The 16,118-nt window shown below is 33.4% G+C and overlaps 15 non-coding genes across 15 annotated transcripts; all 15 read left to right on the top strand.

The window, feature by feature from the left end:
- Positions 1-254: 254 nt before the first annotated feature.
- On the top strand, positions 255-337 carry TRNAL-CAG (transfer RNA leucine (anticodon CAG)). The gene has a single exon. It is a non-coding gene; the product is annotated as a tRNA-Leu (tRNA).
- Positions 338-1,265: 928 nt separating this feature from the next.
- On the top strand, positions 1,266-1,348 carry TRNAL-CAG (transfer RNA leucine (anticodon CAG)). The gene has a single exon. It is a non-coding gene; the product is annotated as a tRNA-Leu (tRNA).
- A 928-nt stretch (positions 1,349-2,276) lies between these two features.
- On the top strand, positions 2,277-2,359 carry TRNAL-CAG (transfer RNA leucine (anticodon CAG)). The gene has a single exon. It is a non-coding gene; the product is annotated as a tRNA-Leu (tRNA).
- Positions 2,360-3,287: 928 nt separating this feature from the next.
- TRNAL-CAG (transfer RNA leucine (anticodon CAG)) lies at positions 3,288-3,370 on the top strand. Its single transcript has one exon. It is a non-coding gene; the product is annotated as a tRNA-Leu (tRNA).
- Positions 3,371-4,598: 1,228 nt separating this feature from the next.
- TRNAL-CAG (transfer RNA leucine (anticodon CAG)) lies at positions 4,599-4,681 on the top strand. Its single transcript has one exon. It is a non-coding gene; the product is annotated as a tRNA-Leu (tRNA).
- Positions 4,682-5,609: 928 nt separating this feature from the next.
- Positions 5,610-5,692, top strand: TRNAL-CAG (transfer RNA leucine (anticodon CAG)). Its single transcript has one exon. It is a non-coding gene; the product is annotated as a tRNA-Leu (tRNA).
- Positions 5,693-6,620: 928 nt separating this feature from the next.
- On the top strand, positions 6,621-6,703 carry TRNAL-CAG (transfer RNA leucine (anticodon CAG)). Its single transcript has one exon. It is a non-coding gene; the product is annotated as a tRNA-Leu (tRNA).
- Positions 6,704-7,631: 928 nt separating this feature from the next.
- Positions 7,632-7,714, top strand: TRNAL-CAG (transfer RNA leucine (anticodon CAG)). The gene has a single exon. It is a non-coding gene; the product is annotated as a tRNA-Leu (tRNA).
- A 928-nt stretch (positions 7,715-8,642) lies between these two features.
- Positions 8,643-8,725, top strand: TRNAL-CAG (transfer RNA leucine (anticodon CAG)). The gene has a single exon. It is a non-coding gene; the product is annotated as a tRNA-Leu (tRNA).
- A 928-nt stretch (positions 8,726-9,653) lies between these two features.
- Positions 9,654-9,736, top strand: TRNAL-CAG (transfer RNA leucine (anticodon CAG)). The gene has a single exon. It is a non-coding gene; the product is annotated as a tRNA-Leu (tRNA).
- Positions 9,737-11,675: 1,939 nt separating this feature from the next.
- Positions 11,676-11,758, top strand: TRNAL-CAG (transfer RNA leucine (anticodon CAG)). Its single transcript has one exon. It is a non-coding gene; the product is annotated as a tRNA-Leu (tRNA).
- A 928-nt stretch (positions 11,759-12,686) lies between these two features.
- Positions 12,687-12,769, top strand: TRNAL-CAG (transfer RNA leucine (anticodon CAG)). Its single transcript has one exon. It is a non-coding gene; the product is annotated as a tRNA-Leu (tRNA).
- Positions 12,770-13,697: 928 nt separating this feature from the next.
- On the top strand, positions 13,698-13,780 carry TRNAL-CAG (transfer RNA leucine (anticodon CAG)). Its single transcript has one exon. It is a non-coding gene; the product is annotated as a tRNA-Leu (tRNA).
- A 928-nt stretch (positions 13,781-14,708) lies between these two features.
- On the top strand, positions 14,709-14,791 carry TRNAL-CAG (transfer RNA leucine (anticodon CAG)). The gene has a single exon. It is a non-coding gene; the product is annotated as a tRNA-Leu (tRNA).
- A 928-nt stretch (positions 14,792-15,719) lies between these two features.
- TRNAL-CAG (transfer RNA leucine (anticodon CAG)) lies at positions 15,720-15,802 on the top strand. The gene has a single exon. It is a non-coding gene; the product is annotated as a tRNA-Leu (tRNA).
- The last annotated feature ends 316 nt before the right edge of the window (positions 15,803-16,118 follow it).

Below are 16,118 nucleotides of genomic sequence, written 5' to 3'. Positions count from 1 at the left end.
GATGTTATTTGTGTCAAGCATTTTCTCAAATATTTGGAAAATCCTAAACTATAGGTAATTCCGTGTTAATGTTATTTTTACAATATCTTTTTGATTTATCCAACCTTAAGCATCTTTGAAAAATAATTGAAAAAGCAATTTATTACTAATATTTGAATCAATAGTTTCAACAGCAGCATGGACATTGCACCTTTGAAAAAGTAGTTTTGGTTAATTAGTTTTATCCAATTTTTATGAAACTTAGTTTTTTGTGTGTCAGGATGGCCGAGCGGTCTAAGGCGCTGCGTTCAGGTCGCAGTCTCCTCTGAAGGCGTGGGTTCAAATCCCACTTCTGACAGAGTTCTTTCTTTTCTACTTTGTTCTACAATGTCTCTTCCTTGTTGCTTGTGAAGAGAAATACTTAAGATATTCACTGCAAATCTGTTTCACAAACTACTTTGAAGAATAATCAACCTTCCATTATTTCTGCTTTATATCAATCAAATAAAATGTTGCAATCTTCCCTAAAAATGTGGACTTAAATACTACTTCAGACATCAATATTATATGTATTTTTTTCTTTGGTCAACATTTTTTCATATACTGAGTTTGCAAAATAAAATATCCCCCAACTTCTGAATCAGGGCTCCATATCTCAGGAGTAAGAACACTGCTCTTTGAAGCCAGTGGTCATGAACACAAACCCTACTTGTACACTCCTTCATAGCATCCAATCAAGGCCATAAGCCAATATCATTAGCCAGTTCTTGGAAAGTTCATAAATGTCTTTTCTATGGTGAGTGAAAATCCACAAGACAACAAATTCTAGACACTTGGAATCCAATCCTGAATAGAGCAAAAAAAATAATTACCACATTTTTCCTTGGCATTCTATGAATTAGAAAAATAGATACTGCACATCCCCTTTTCAATGTATTTTGGAAACTGCCACATTTGGAGTAATGATTTTCTTTCAATGCAGCTCTCAATCAATCAATACAAAATTCAGGCATTAATTGTAGAGCATGTGAAGATGTTATTTGTGTCAAGCATTTTCTCAAATATTTGGAAAATCCTAAACTATAGGTAATTCCGTGTTAATGTTATTTTTACAATATCTTTTTGATTTATCCAACCTTAAGCATCTTTGAAAAATAATTGAAAAAGCAATTTATTACTAATATTTGAATCAATAGTTTCAACAGCAGCATGGACATTGCACCTTTGAAAAAGTAGTTTTGGTTAATTAGTTTTATCCAATTTTTATGAAACATAGTTTTTTATGTGTCAGGATGGCCGAGCGGTCTAAGGCACTGCGTTCAGGTCGCAGTCTCCTCTGGAGGTGTGGGTTCAAATCCCACTTCTGACAGTGTTCTTCCTTTTCTTCTTTGTTCTACAATGTCTCTTCCTTGTTGCTTGTGAAGAGAAATACTTAAGATATTCACTGCAAATCTGTTTCACAAACCACTTTGAAGAATAATCAACCTTCCATTATTTCTGCTTTATATCAATCAAATAAAATGTTGCAATCTTCCCTAAAAATATGGACTTAAATACTACTTCAGACATCAATATTATATATATTTTTTTCTTTGGTCAACATTTTTTCATATACTGAGTTTGCAAAATAAAATATTCCCCAACTTCTGAATCAGGGCTCCATATCTCAGGAGTAAGAACACTGCTCTTTTAAGCCAGTGGTCATGAACACAAACCCTACTTGTACACTCCTTCATAGCATCCAATCAAGGCCATAAGCCAATATCATTAGCCAGTTCTTGGAAAGTTCATAAATGTCTTTTCTATGGTGAGTGAAAATCCACAAGACAACAAATTCTAGACACTTGGAATCCAATCCTGAATAGAGCAAAAAAAATAATTACTGCATTTTTCCTTGGCATTCTATGAATTAGAAAAATAGATACTGCACAACCCCTTTTCAATGTATTTTGGAAACTGCCACATTTGGAGTAATGATTTTCTTTCAATGCAGCTCTCAATCAATCAATACAAAATTCAGGCATTAATTGTAGAGCATGTGAAGATGTTATTTGTATCAAGCATTTTCTCAAATATTTGGAAAATCCTAAACTATAGGTAATTCCGTGTTAATGTTATTTTTACAATATCTTTTTGATTTATCCAACCTTAAGCATCTTTGAAAAATAATTGAAAAAGCAATTTATTACTAATATTTGAATCAATAGTTTCAACAGCAGCATGGACATTGCACCTTTGAAAAAGTAGTTTTGGTTAATTAGTTTTATCCAATTTTTATGAAACGTAGTGTTTTATGTGTCAGGATGGCCGAGCGGTCTAAGGCGCTGCGTTCAGGTCGCAGTCTCCTCTGGAGGCGTTGGTTCAAATCCCACTTCTGACAGTGTTCTTCCTTTTCTTCTTTGTTCTACAATGTCTCTTCCTTGTTGCTTGTGAAGAGAAATACTTAAGATATTCACTGCAAATCTGTTTCACAAACCACTTTGAAGAATAATCAACCTTCCATTATTTCTGCTTTATATCAATCAAATAAAATGTTGCAATCTTCCCTAAAAATATGGACTTAAATACTACTTCAGACATCAATATTATATGTATTTTTTTCTTTGGTCAACATTTTTTCATATACTGAGTTTGCAAAATAAAATATCCCCCAACTTCTGAATCAGGGCTCCATATCTCAGGAGTAAGAACACTGCTCTTTGAAGCCAGTGGTCATGAACACAAACCCTACTTGTACACTCCTTCATAGCATCCAATCAAGGCCATAAGCCAATATCATTAGCCAGTTCTTGGAAAGTTCATAAATGTCTTTTCTATGGTGAGTGAAAATCCACAAGACAACAAATTCTAGACACTTGGAATCCAATCCTGAATAGAGCAAAAAAAATAATTACCGCATTTTTCCTTGGCATTCTATGAATTAGAAAAATAGATACTGCACATCCCCTTTTCAATGTATTTTGGAAACTGCCACATTTGGAGTAATGATTTTCTTTCAATGCAGCTCTCAATCAATCAATACAAAATTCAGGCATTAATTGTAGAGCATGTGAAGATGTTATTTGTGTCAAGCATTTTCTCAAATATTTGGAAAATCCTAAACTATAGGTAATTCCGTGTTAATGTTATTTTTACAATATCTTTTTGATTTATCCAACCTTAAGCATCTTTGAAAAATAATTGAAAAAGCAATTTATTACTAATATTTGAATCAATAGTTTCAACAGCAGCATGGACATTGCACCTTTGAAAAAGTAGTTTTGGTTAATTAGTTTTATCCAATTTTTATGAAACATAGTTTTTTATGTGTCAGGATGGCCGAGCGGTCTAAGGCGCTGCGTTCAGGTCGCAGTCTCCTCTGGAGGCGTGGGTTCAAATCCCACTTCTGACAGTGTTCTTCCTTTTCTTCTTTGTTCTACAATGTCTCTTCCTTGTTGCTTGTGAAGAGAAATACTTAAGATATTCACTGCAAATCTGTTTCACAAACCACTTTGAAGAATAATCAACCTTCCATTATTTCTGCTTTATATCAATCAAAGAAAATGTTGCAATCTTTCCTAAAAATATGGACTTAATTACTACTTCAGACATCAATATTATATGTATTTTTTTCTTTGGTCAACATTTTTTCATATACTGAGTTTGCAAAATAAAATATCCCCCAACTTCTGAATCAGGGCTCCATAACTCAGGAGTAAGAACACTGCTCTTTGTTCTACAATGTCTCTTCCTTGTTGCTTGTGAAGAGAAATACTTAAGATATTCACTGCAAATCTGTTTCACAAACCACTTTGAAGAATAATCAACCTTCCATTATTTCTGCTTTATATCAATCAAAGAAAATGTTGCAATCTTTCCTAAAAATATGGACTTAAATACTACTTCAGACATCAATATTATATGTATTTTTTTCTTTGGTCAACATTTTTTCATATACTGAGTTTGCAAAATAAAATATCCCCCAACTTCTGAATCAGGGCTCCATATCTCAGGAGTAAGAACACTGCTCTTTTAAGCCAGTGGTCATGAACACAAACCCTACTTGTACACTCCTTCATAGCATCCAATCAAGGCCATAAGCCAATATCATTAGCCAGTTCTTGGAAAGTTCATAAATGTCTTTTCTATGGTGAGTGAAAATCCACAAGACAACAAATTCTAGAAACTTGGAATCCAATCCTGAATAGAGCAAAAAAAATAATTACCGCATTTTTCCTTGGCATTCTATGAATTAGAAAAATAGATACTGCTCAACCCCTTTTCAATGTATTTTGGAAACTGCCACATTTGGAGTAATGATTTTCTTTCAATGCAGCTCTCAATCAATCAATCCAAAATTCAGGCATTAATTGTAGAGCATGGGAAGATGTTATTTGTATCAAGCATTTTCTCAAATATTTGGAAAATCCTAAACTATAGGTAATTCCGTGTTAATGTTATTTTTACAATATCTTTTTGATTTATCCAACTTTAAGCATCTTTGAAAAATAATTGAAAAAGCAATTTATTACTAATATTTGAATCAATAGTTTCAACAGCAGCATGGACATTGCACCTTTGAAAAAGTAGTTTTGGTTAATTAGTTTTATCCAATTTTTATGAAACTTAGTTTTTTATGTGTCAGGATGGCCGAGCGGTCTAAGGCGCTGCGTTCAGGTCGCAGTCTCCTCTGGAGGCGTGGGTTCAAATCCCACTTCTGACAGTGTTCTTCCTTTTCTTCTTTGTTCTACAATGTCTCTTCCTTGTTGCTTGTGAAGAGAAATACTTAAGATATTCACTGCAAATCTGTTTCACAAACCACTTTTAAGAATAATCAACCTTCCATTATTTCTGCTTTATATCAATCAAAGAAAATGTTGCAATCTTCCCTAAAAATATGGACTTAAATACTACTTCAGACATCAATATTATATGTATTTTTTTCTTTGGTCAACATTTTTTCATATACTGAGTTTGCAAAATAAAATATCCCCCAACTTCTGAATCAGGGCTCCATATCTCAGGAGTAAGAACACTGCTCTTTTAAGCCAGTGGTGTTGAACACAAACCCTACTTGTACACTCCTTCATAGCATCCAATCAAGGCCATAAGCCAATATCATTAGCCAGTTCTTGGAAAGTTCATAAATGTCTTTTCTATGGTGAGTAAAAATCCACAAGACAACAAATTCTAGACACTTGGAATCCAATCCTGAATAGAGCAAAAAAAATAATTACCGCATTTTTCCTTGGCATTCTATGAATTAGAAAAATAGATACTGCACATCCCCTTTTCAATGTATTTTGGAAACTGCCACATTTGGAGTAATGATTTTCTTTCAATGCAGCTCTCAATCAATCAATACAAAATTCAGGCATTAATTGTAGAGCATGTGAAGATGTTATTTGTGTTAAGCATTTTCTCAAATATTTGGAAAATCCTAAACTATAGGTAATTCCGTGTTAATGTTATTTTTACAATATCTTTTTGATTTATCCAACCTTAAGCATCTTTGAAAAATAATTGAAAAAGCAATTTATTACTAATATTTGAATCAATAGTTTCAACAGCAGCATGGACATTGCACCTTTGAAAAAGTAGTTTTGGTTAATTAGTTTTATCCAATTTTTATGAAACTTAGTTTTTTATGTGTCAGGATGGCCGAGCGGTCTAAGGCGCTGCGTTCAGGTCGCAGTCTCCTCTGGAGGCGTGGGTTCAAATCCCACTTCTGACAGTGTTCTTCCTTTTCGTCTTTGTTCTACAATGTCTCTTCCTTGTTGCTTGTGAAGAGAAATACTTAAGATATTCACTGCAAATCTGTTTCACAAACCACTTTGAAGAATAATCAACCTTCCATTATTTCTGCTTTATATCAATCAAAGAAAATGTTGCAATCTTTCCTAAAAATATGGACTTAAATACTACTTCAGACATCAATATTATATGTATTTTTTTCTTTGGTCAACATTTTTTCATATACTGATTTTGCAAAATAAAATATCCCCCAACTTCTGAATCAGGACTCCATATCTCAGGAGTAAGAACACTGCTCTTTTAAGCCAGTGGTCATGAACACAAACCCTACTTGTACACTCCTTCATAGCATCCAATCAAGGCCATAAGCCAATATCATTAGCCAGTTCTTGGAAAGTTCATAAATGTCTTTTCTATGGTGAGTGAAAATCCACAAGACAACAAATTCTAGAAACTTGGAATCCAATCCTGAATAGAGCAAAAAAAATAATTACCGCATTTTTCCTTGGCATTCTATGAATTAGAAAAATAGATACTGCTCAACGCCTTTTCAATGTATTTTGGAAACTGCCACATTTGGAGTAATGATTTTCTTTCAATGCAGCTCTCAATCAATCAATCCAAAATTCAGGCATTAATTGTAGAGCATGTGAAGATGTTATTTGTATCAAGCATTTTCTCAAATATTTGGAAAATCCTAAACTATAGGTAATTCCGTGTTAATGTTATTTTTACAATATCTTTTTGATTTATCCAACCTTAAGCATCTTTGAAAAATAATTGAAAAAGCAATTTATTACTAATATTTGAATCAATAGTTTCAACAGCAGCATGGACATTGCACCTTTGAAAAAGTAGTTTTGGTTAATTAGTTTTATCCAATATTTATGAAACGTAGTTTTTTATGTGTCAGGATGGCCGAGCGGTCTAAGGCGCTGCGTTCAGGTCGCAGTCTCCTCTGGAGGCGTGGGTTCAAATCCCACTTCTGACAGTGTTCTTCCTTTTCTTCTTTGTTCTACAATGTCTCTTCCTTGTTGCTTGTGAAGAGAAATACTTAAGATATTCACTGCAAATCTGTTTCACAAACTACTTTGAAGAATAATCAACCTTCCATTATTTCTGCTTTATATCAATCAAAGAAAATGTTGCAATCTTCCCTAAAAATATGGACTTAAATACTACTTCAGACATCAATATTATATGTATTTTTTTCTTTGGTCAACATTTTTTCATATACTGAGTTTGCAAAATAAAATATTCCCCAACTTCTGAATCAGGGCTCCATATCTCAGGAGTAAGAACACTGCTCTTTTAAGCCAGTGGTGTTGAACACAAACCCTACTTGTACACTCCTTCATAGCATCCAATCAAGGCCATAAGCCAATATCATTAGCCAGTTCTTGGAAAGTTCATAAATGTCTTTTCTATGGTGAGTGAAAATCCACAAGACAACAAATTCTAGACACTTGGAATCCAATCCTGAATAGAGCAAAAAAAATAATTACCGCATTTTTCCTTGGCATTCTATGAATTAGAAAAATAGATACTGCACATCCCCTTTTCAATGTATTTTGGAAACTGCCACATTTGGAGTAATGATTTTCTTTCAATGCAGCTCTCAATCAATCAATACAAAATTCAGGCATTAATTGTAGAGCATGTGAAGATGTTATTTGTGTCAAGCATTTTCTCAAATATTTGGAAAATCCTAAACTATAGGTAATTCCGTGTTAATGTTATTTTTACAATATCTTTTTGATTTATCCAACCTTAAGCATCTTTGAAAAATAATTGAAAAAGCAATTTATTACTAATATTTGAATCAATAGTTTCAACAGCAGCATGGACATTGCACCTTTGAAAAAGTAGTTTTGGTTAATTAGTTTTATCCAATTTTTATGAAACGTAGTTTTTTATGTGTCAGGATGGCCGAGCGGTCTAAGGCGCTGCGTTCAGGTCGCAGTCTCCTCTGGAGGCGTGGGTTCAAATCCCACTTCTGACAGTGTTCTTCCTTTTCTTCTTTGTTCTACAATGTCTCTTCCTTGTTGCTTGTGAAGAGAAATACTTAAGATATTCACTGCAAATCTGTTTCACAAACCACTTTGAAGAATAATCAACCTTCCATTATTTCTGCTTTATATCAATCAAAGAAAATGTTGCAATCTTTCCTAAAAATATGGACTTAATTACTACTTCAGACATCAATATTATATGTATTTTTTTCTTTGGTCAACATTTTTTCATATACTGAGTTTGCAAAATAAAATATCCCCCAACTTCTGAATCAGGGCTCCATATCTCAGGAGTAAGAACACTGCTCTTTTAAGCCAGTGGTCATGAACACAAACCCTACTTGTACACTCCTTCATAGCATCCAATCAAGGCCATAAGCCAATATCATTAGCCAGTTCTTGGAAAGTTCATAAATGTCTTTTCTATGGTGAGTGAAAATCCACAAGACAACAAATTCTAGACACTTGGAATCCAATCCTGAATAGAGCAAAAAAAATAATTACCGCATTTTTCCTTGGCATTCTATGAATTAGAAAAATAGATACTGCACATCCCCTTTTCAATGTATTTTGGAAACTGCCACATTTGGAGTAATGATTTTCTTTCAATGCAGCTCTCAATCAATCAATACAAAATTCAGGCATTAATTGTAGAGCATGTGAAGATGTTATTTGTGTCAAGCATTTTCTCAAATATTTGGAAAATCCTAAACTATAGGTAATTCCGTGTTAATGTTATTTTTACAATATCTTTTTGATTTATCCAACCTTAAGCATCTTTGAAAAATAATTGAAAAAGCAATTTATTACTAATATTTGAATCAATAGTTTCAACAGCAGCATGGACATTGCACCTTTGAAAAAGTAGTTTTGGTTAATTAGTTTTATCCAATTTTTATGAAACGTAGTTTTTTATGTGTCAGGATGGCCGAGCGGTCTAAGGCGCTGCGTTCAGGTCGCAGTCTCCTCTGGAGGCGTGGGTTCAAATCCCACTTCTGACAGTGTTCTTCCTTTTCGTCTTTGTTCTACAATGTCTCTTCCTTGTTGCTTGTGAAGAGAAATACTTAAGATATTCACTGCAAATCTGTTTCACAAACCACTTTGAAGAATAATCAACCTTCCATTATTTCTGCTTTATATCAATCAAAGAAAATGTTGCAATCTTTCCTAAAAATATGGACTTAAATACTACTTCAGACATCAATATTATATGTATTTTTTTCTTTGGTCAACATTTTTTCATATACTGAGTTTGCAAAATAAAATATCCCCCAACTTCTGAATCAGGGCTCCATAACTCAGGAGTAAGAACACTGCTCTTTTAAGCCAGTGGTCATGAACACAAACCCTACTTGTACACTCCTTCATAGCATCCAATCAAGGCCATAAGCCAATATCATTAGCCAGTTCTTGGAAAGTTCATAAATGTCTTTTCTATGGTGAGTGAAAATCCACAAGACAACAAATTCTAGAAACTTGGAATCCAATCCTGAATAGAGCAAAAAAAATAATTACCGCATTTTTCCTTGGCATTCTATGAATTAGAAAAATAGATACTGCTCAACCCCTTTTCAATGTATTTTGGAAACTGCCACATTTGGAGTAATGATTTTCTTTCAATGCAGCTCTCAATCAATCAATCCAAAATTCAGGCATTAATTGTAGAGCATGTGAAGATGTTATTTGTATCAAGCATTTTCTCAAATATTTGGAAAATCCTAAACTATAGGTAATTCCGTGTTAATGTTATTTTTACAATATCTTTTTGATTTATCCAACCTTAAGCATCTTTGAAAAATAATTGAAAAAGCAATTTATTACTAATATTTGAATCAATAGTTTCAACAGCAGCATGGACATTGCACCTTTGAAAAAGTAGTTTTGGTTAATTAGTTTTATCCAATTTTTATGAAACGTAGTTTTTTATGTGTCAGGATGGCCGAGCGGTCTAAGGCGCTGCGTTCAGGTCGCAGTCTCCTCTGGAGGCGTGGGTTCAAATCCCACTTCTGACAGTGTTCTTCCTTTTCTTCTTTGGTCTACAATGTCTCTTCCTTGTTGCTTGTGAAGAGAAATACTTAAGATATTCACTGCAAATCTGTTTCACAAACTACTTTGAAGAATAATCAACCTTCCATTATTTCTGCTTTATATCAATCAAAGAAAATGTTGCAATCTTTCCTAAAAATATGGACTTAATTACTACTTCAGACATCAATATTATATGTATTTTTTTCTTTGGTCAACATTTTTTCATATACTGAGTTTGCAAAATAAAATATCCCCCAACTTCTGAATCAGGGCTCCATATCTCAGGAGTAAGAACACTGCTCTTTTAAGCCAGTGGTCATGAACACAAACCCTACTTGTACACTCCTTCATAGCATCCAATCAAGGCCATAAGCCAATATCATTAGCCAGTTCTTGGAAAGTTCATAAATGTCTTTTCTATGGTGAGTGAAAATCCACAAGACAACAAATTCTAGACACTTGGAATCCAATCCTGAATAGAGCAAAAAAAATAATTACCGCATTTTTCCTTGGCATTCTATGAATTAGAAAAATAGATACTGCACAACCCCTTTTCAATGTATTTTGGAAACTGCCACATTTGGAGTAATGATTTTCTTTCAATGCAGCTCTCAATCAATCAATACAAAATTCAGGCATTATTTGTAGAGCATGTGAAGATGTTATTTGTATCAAGCATTTTCTCAAATATTTGGAAAATCCTAAACTATAGTTAATTCCGTGTTAATGTTATTTTTACAATATCTTTTTGATTTATCCAACTTTAAGCATCTTTGAAAAATAATTGAAAAAGCAATTTATTACTAATATTTGAATCAATAGTTTCAACAGCAGCATGGACATTGCACCTTTGAAAAAGTAATTTTGGTTAATTAGTTTTATCCAATTTTTATGAAACTTAGTTTTTTATGTGTCAGGATGGCCGAGCGGTCTAAGGCGCTGCGTTCAGGTCGCAGTCTCCTCTGGAAGCATGGGTTCAAATTAGACTTCTGACAGTGTTCTTCCTTTTCTTCTTTGTTCTACAATGTCTCTTCCTTGTTGCTTGTGAAGAGAAATACTTAAGATATTCACTGCAAATCTGTTTCACAAACCACTTTGAAGAATAATCAACCTTCCATTATTTCTGCTTTATATCAATCAAAGAAAATGTTGCAATCTTTCCTAAAAATATGGACTTAAATACTACTTCAGACATCAATATTATATGTATTTTTTTCTTTGGTCAACATTTTTTCATATACTGAGTTTGCAAAATAAAATATCCCCCAACTTCTGAATCAGGGCTCCATATCTCAGGAGTAAGAACACTGCTCTTTTAAGCCAGTGGTCATGAACACAAACCCTACTTGTACACTCCTTCATAGCATCCAATCAAGGCCATAAGCCAATATCATTAGCCAGTTCTTGGAAAGTTCATAAATGTCTTTTCTATGGTGAGTGAAAATCCACAAGACAACAAATTCTAGAAACTTGGAATCCAATCCTGAATAGAGCAAAAAAAATAATTACCGCATTTTTCCTTGGCATTCTATGAATTAGAAAAATAGATACTGCTCAACCCCTTTTCAATGTATTTTGGAAACTGCCACATTTGGAGTAATGATTTTCTTTCAATGCAGCTCTCAATCAATCAATCCAAAATTCAGGCATTAATTGTAGAGCATGGGAAGATGTTATTTGTATCAAGCATTTTCTCAAATATTTGGAAAATCCTAAACTATAGGTAATTCCGTGTTAATGTTATTTTTACAATATCTTTTTGATTTATCCAACTTTAAGCATCTTTGAAAAATAATTGAAAAAGCAATTTATTACTAATATTTGAATCAATAGTTTCAACAGCAGCATGGACATTGCACCTTTGAAAAAGTAGTTTTGGTTAATTAGTTTTATCCAATTTTTATGAAACTTAGTTTTTTATGTGTCAGGATGGCCGAGCGGTCTAAGGCGCTGCGTTCAGGTCGCAGTCTCCTCTGGAGGCGTGGGTTCAAATCCCACTTCTGACAGTGTTCTTCCTTTTCTTCTTTGTTCTACAATGTCTCTTCCTTGTTGCTTGTGAAGAGAAATACTTAAGATATTCACTGCAAATCTGTTTCACAAACCACTTTGAAGAATAATCAACCTTCCATTATTTCTGCTTTATATCAATCAAAGAAAATGTTGCAATCTTCCCTAAAAATATGGACTTAAATACTACTTCAGACATCAATATTATATGTATTTTTTTCTTTGGTCAACATTTTTTCATATACTGAGTTTGCAAAATAAAATATCCCCCAACTTCTGAATCAGGGCTCCATATCTCAGGAGTAAGAACACTGCTCTTTTAAGCCAGTGGTGTTGAACACAAACCCTACTTGTACACTCCTTCATAGCATCCAATCAAGGCCATAAGCCAATATCATTAGCCAGTTCTTGGAAAGTTCATAAATGTCTTTTCTATGGTGAGTAAAAATCCACAAGACAACAAATTCTAGACACTTGGAATCCAATCCTGAATAGAGCAAAAAAAATAATTACCGCATTTTTCCTTGGCATTCTATGAATTAGAAAAATAGATACTGCACATCCCCTTTTCAATGTATTTTGGAAACTGCCACATTTGGAGTAATGATTTTCTTTCAATGCAGCTCTCAATCAATCAATACAAAATTCAGGCATTAATTGTAGAGCATGTGAAGATGTTATTTGTATCAAGCATTTTCTCAAATATTTGGAAAATCCTAAACTATAGTTAATTCCGTGTTAATGTTATTTTTACAATATCTTTTTGATTTATCCAACTTTAAGCATCTTTGAAAAATAATTGAAAAAGCAATTTATTACTAATATTTGAATCAATAGTTTCAACAGCAGCATGGACATTGCACCTTTGAAAAAGTAGTTTTGGTTAATTAGTTTTATCCAATTTTTATGAAACGTAGTTTTTTATGTGTCAGGATGGCCGAGCGGTCTAAGGTGCTGCGTTCAGGTCGCAGTCTCCTCTGGAGGCATGGGTTCAAATCCCACTTCTGACAGTGTTCTTCCTTTTCTTCTTTGTTCTACAATGTCTCTTCCTTGTTGCTTGTGAAGAGAAATACTTAAGATATTCACTGCAAATCTGTTTCACAAACCACTTTGAAGAATAATCAACCTTCCATTATTTCTGCTTTATATCAATCAAAGAAAATGTTGCAATCTTCCCTAAAAATATGGACTTAAATACTACTTCAGACATCAATATTATATGTATTTTTTTCTTTGGTCAACATTTTTTCATATACTGAGTTTGCAAAATAAAATATCCCCCAACTTCTGAATCAGGGCTCCATATCTCAGGAGTAAGAACACTGCTCTTTTAAGCCAGTGGTGTTGAACACAAACCCTACTTGTACACTCCTTCATAGCATCCAATCAAGGCCATAAGCCAATATCATTAGCCAGTTCTTGGAAAGTTCATAAATGTCTTTTCTATGGTGAGTGAAAATCCACAAGACAACAAATTCTAGACACTTGGAATCCAATCCTGAATAGAGCAAAAAAAATAATTACCGCATTTTTCCTTGGCATTCTATGAATTAGAAAAATAGATACTGCACATCCCATTTTCAATGTATTTTGGAAACTGCCACATTTGGAGTAATGATTTTCTTTCAATGCAGCTCTCAATCAATCAATACAAAATTCAGGCATTAATTGTAGAGCATGTGAAGATGTTATTTGTGTCAAGCATTTTCTCAAATATTTGGAAAATCCTAAACTATAGGTAATTCCGTGTTAATGTTATTTTTACAATATCTTTTTGATTTATCCAACCTTAAGCATCTTTGAAAAATAATTGAAAAAGCAATTTATTACTAATATTTGAATCAATAGTTTCAACAGCAGCATGGACATTGCACCTTTGAAAAAGTAGTTTTGGTTAATTAGTTTTATCCAATATTTATGAAACGTAGTTTTTTATGTGTCAGGATGGCCGAGCGGTCTAAGGCGCTGCGTTCAGGTCGCAGTCTCCTCTGGAGGCGTGGGTTCAAATCCCACTTCTGACAGTGTTCTTCCTTTTCTTCTTTGTTCTACAATGTCTCTTCCTTGTTGCTTGTGAAGAGAAATACTTAAGATATTCACTGCAAATCTGTTTCACAAACTACTTTGAAGAATAATCAACCTTCCATTATTTCTGCTTTATATCAATCAAAGAAAATGTTGCAATCTTCCCTAAAAATATGGACTTAAATACTACTTCAGACATCAATATTATATGTATTTTTTTCTTTGGTCAACATTTTTTCATATACTGAGTTTGCAAAATAAAATATTCCCCAACTTCTGAATCAGGGCTCCATATCTCAGGAGTAAGAACACTGCTCTTTTAAGCCAGTGGTGTTGAACACAAACCCTACTTGTACACTCCTTCATAGCATCCAATCAAGGCCATAAGCCAATATCATTAGCCAGTTCTTGGAAAGTTCATAAATGTCTTTTCTATGGTGAGTGAAAATCCACAAGACAACAAATTCTAGACACTTGGAATCCAATCCTGAATAGAGCAAAAAAAATAATTACCGCATTTTTCCTTGGCATTCTATGAATTAGAAAAATAGATACTGCACATCCCCTTTTCAATGTATTTTGGAAACTGCCACATTTGGAGTAATGATTTTCTTTCAATGCAGCTCTCAATCAATCAATACAAAATTCAGGCATTAATTGTAGAGCATGTGAAGATGTTATTTGTGTCAAGCATTTTCTCAAATATTTGGAAAATCCTAAACTATAGGTAATTCCGTGTTAATGTTATTTTTACAATATCTTTTTGATTTATCCAACCTTAAGCATCTTTGAAAAATAATTGAAAAAGCAATTTATTACTAATATTTGAATCAATAGTTTCAACAGCAGCATGGACATTGCACCTTTGAAAAAGTAGTTTTGGTTAATTAGTTTTATCCAATTTTTATGAAACTTAGTTTTTTATGTGTCAGGATGGCCGAGCGGTCTAAGGCGCTGCGTTCAGGTCGCAGTCTCCTCTGGAGGCGTGGGTTCAAATCCCACTTCTGACAGTGTTCTTCCTTTTCGTCTTTGTTCTACAATGTCTCTTCCTTGTTGCTTGTGAAGAGAAATACTTAAGATATTCACTGCAAATCTGTTTCACAAACTACTTTGAAGAATAATCAACCTTCCATTATTTCTGCTTTATATCAATCAAAGAAAATGTTGCAATCTTCCCTAAAAATATGGACTTAAATACTACTTCAGACATCAATATTATATGTATTTTTTTCTTTGGTCAACATTTTTTCATATACTGAGTTTGCAAAATAAAATATTCCCCAACTTCTGAATCAGGGCTCCATATCTCAGGAGTAAGAACACTGCTCTTTTAAGCCAGTGGTGTTGAACACAAACCCTACTTGTACACTCCTTCATAGCATCCAATCAAGGCCATAAGCCAATATCATTAGCCAGTTCTTGGAAAGTTCATAAATGTCTTTTCTATGGTGAGTGAAAATCCACAAGACAACAAATTCTAGACACTTGGAATCCAATCCTGAATAGAGCAAAAAAAATAATTACCGCATTTTTCCTTGGCATTCTATGAATTAGAAAAATAGATACTGCACATCCCCTTTTCAATGTATTTTGGAAACTGCCACATTTGGAGTAATGATTTTCTTTCAATGCAGCTCTCAATCAATCAATACAAAATTCAGGCATTAATTGTAGAGCATGTGAAGATGTTATTTGTGTCAAGCATTTTCTCAAATATTTGGAAAATCCTAAACTATAGGTAATTCCGTGTTAATGTTATTTTTACAATATCTTTTTGATTTATCCAACCTTAAGCATCTTTGAAAAATAATTGAAAAAGCAATTTATTACTAATATTTGAATCAATAGTTTCAACAGCAGCATGGACATTGCACCTTTGAAAAAGTAGTTTTGGTTAATTAGTTTTATCCAATTTTTATGAAACGTAGTTTTTTATGTGTCAGGATGGCCGAGCGGTCTAAGGCGCTGCGTTCAGGTCGCAGTCTCCTCTGGAGGCGTGGGTTCAAATCCCACTTCTGACAGTGTTCTTCCTTTTCTTCTTTGTTCTACAATGTCTCTTCCTTGTTGCTTGTGAAGAGAAATACTTAAGATATTCACTGCAAATCTGTTTCACAAACCACTTTGAAGAATAATCAACCTTCCATTATTTCTGCTTTATATCAATCAAAGAAAATGTTGCAATCTTTCCTAAAAATATGGACTTAATTACTACTTCAGACATCAATATTATATGTATTTTTTTCTTTGGTCAACATTTTTTCATATACTGAGTTTGCAAAATAAAATATCCCCCAACTTCTGAATCAGGGCTCCATATCTCAGGAGTAAGAACACTGC

Source organism: Taudactylus pleione, unplaced genomic scaffold (genome assembly GCF_031769625.1).
Source record: "Taudactylus pleione unplaced genomic scaffold, aTauple2 ptg000177l, whole genome shotgun sequence".
NCBI lineage: Eukaryota > Metazoa > Chordata > Amphibia > Anura > Myobatrachidae > Taudactylus > Taudactylus pleione.
Note: the sequence above shows the minus strand (reverse complement) of the source record. Positions and strands in the feature narration are given on the sequence as shown.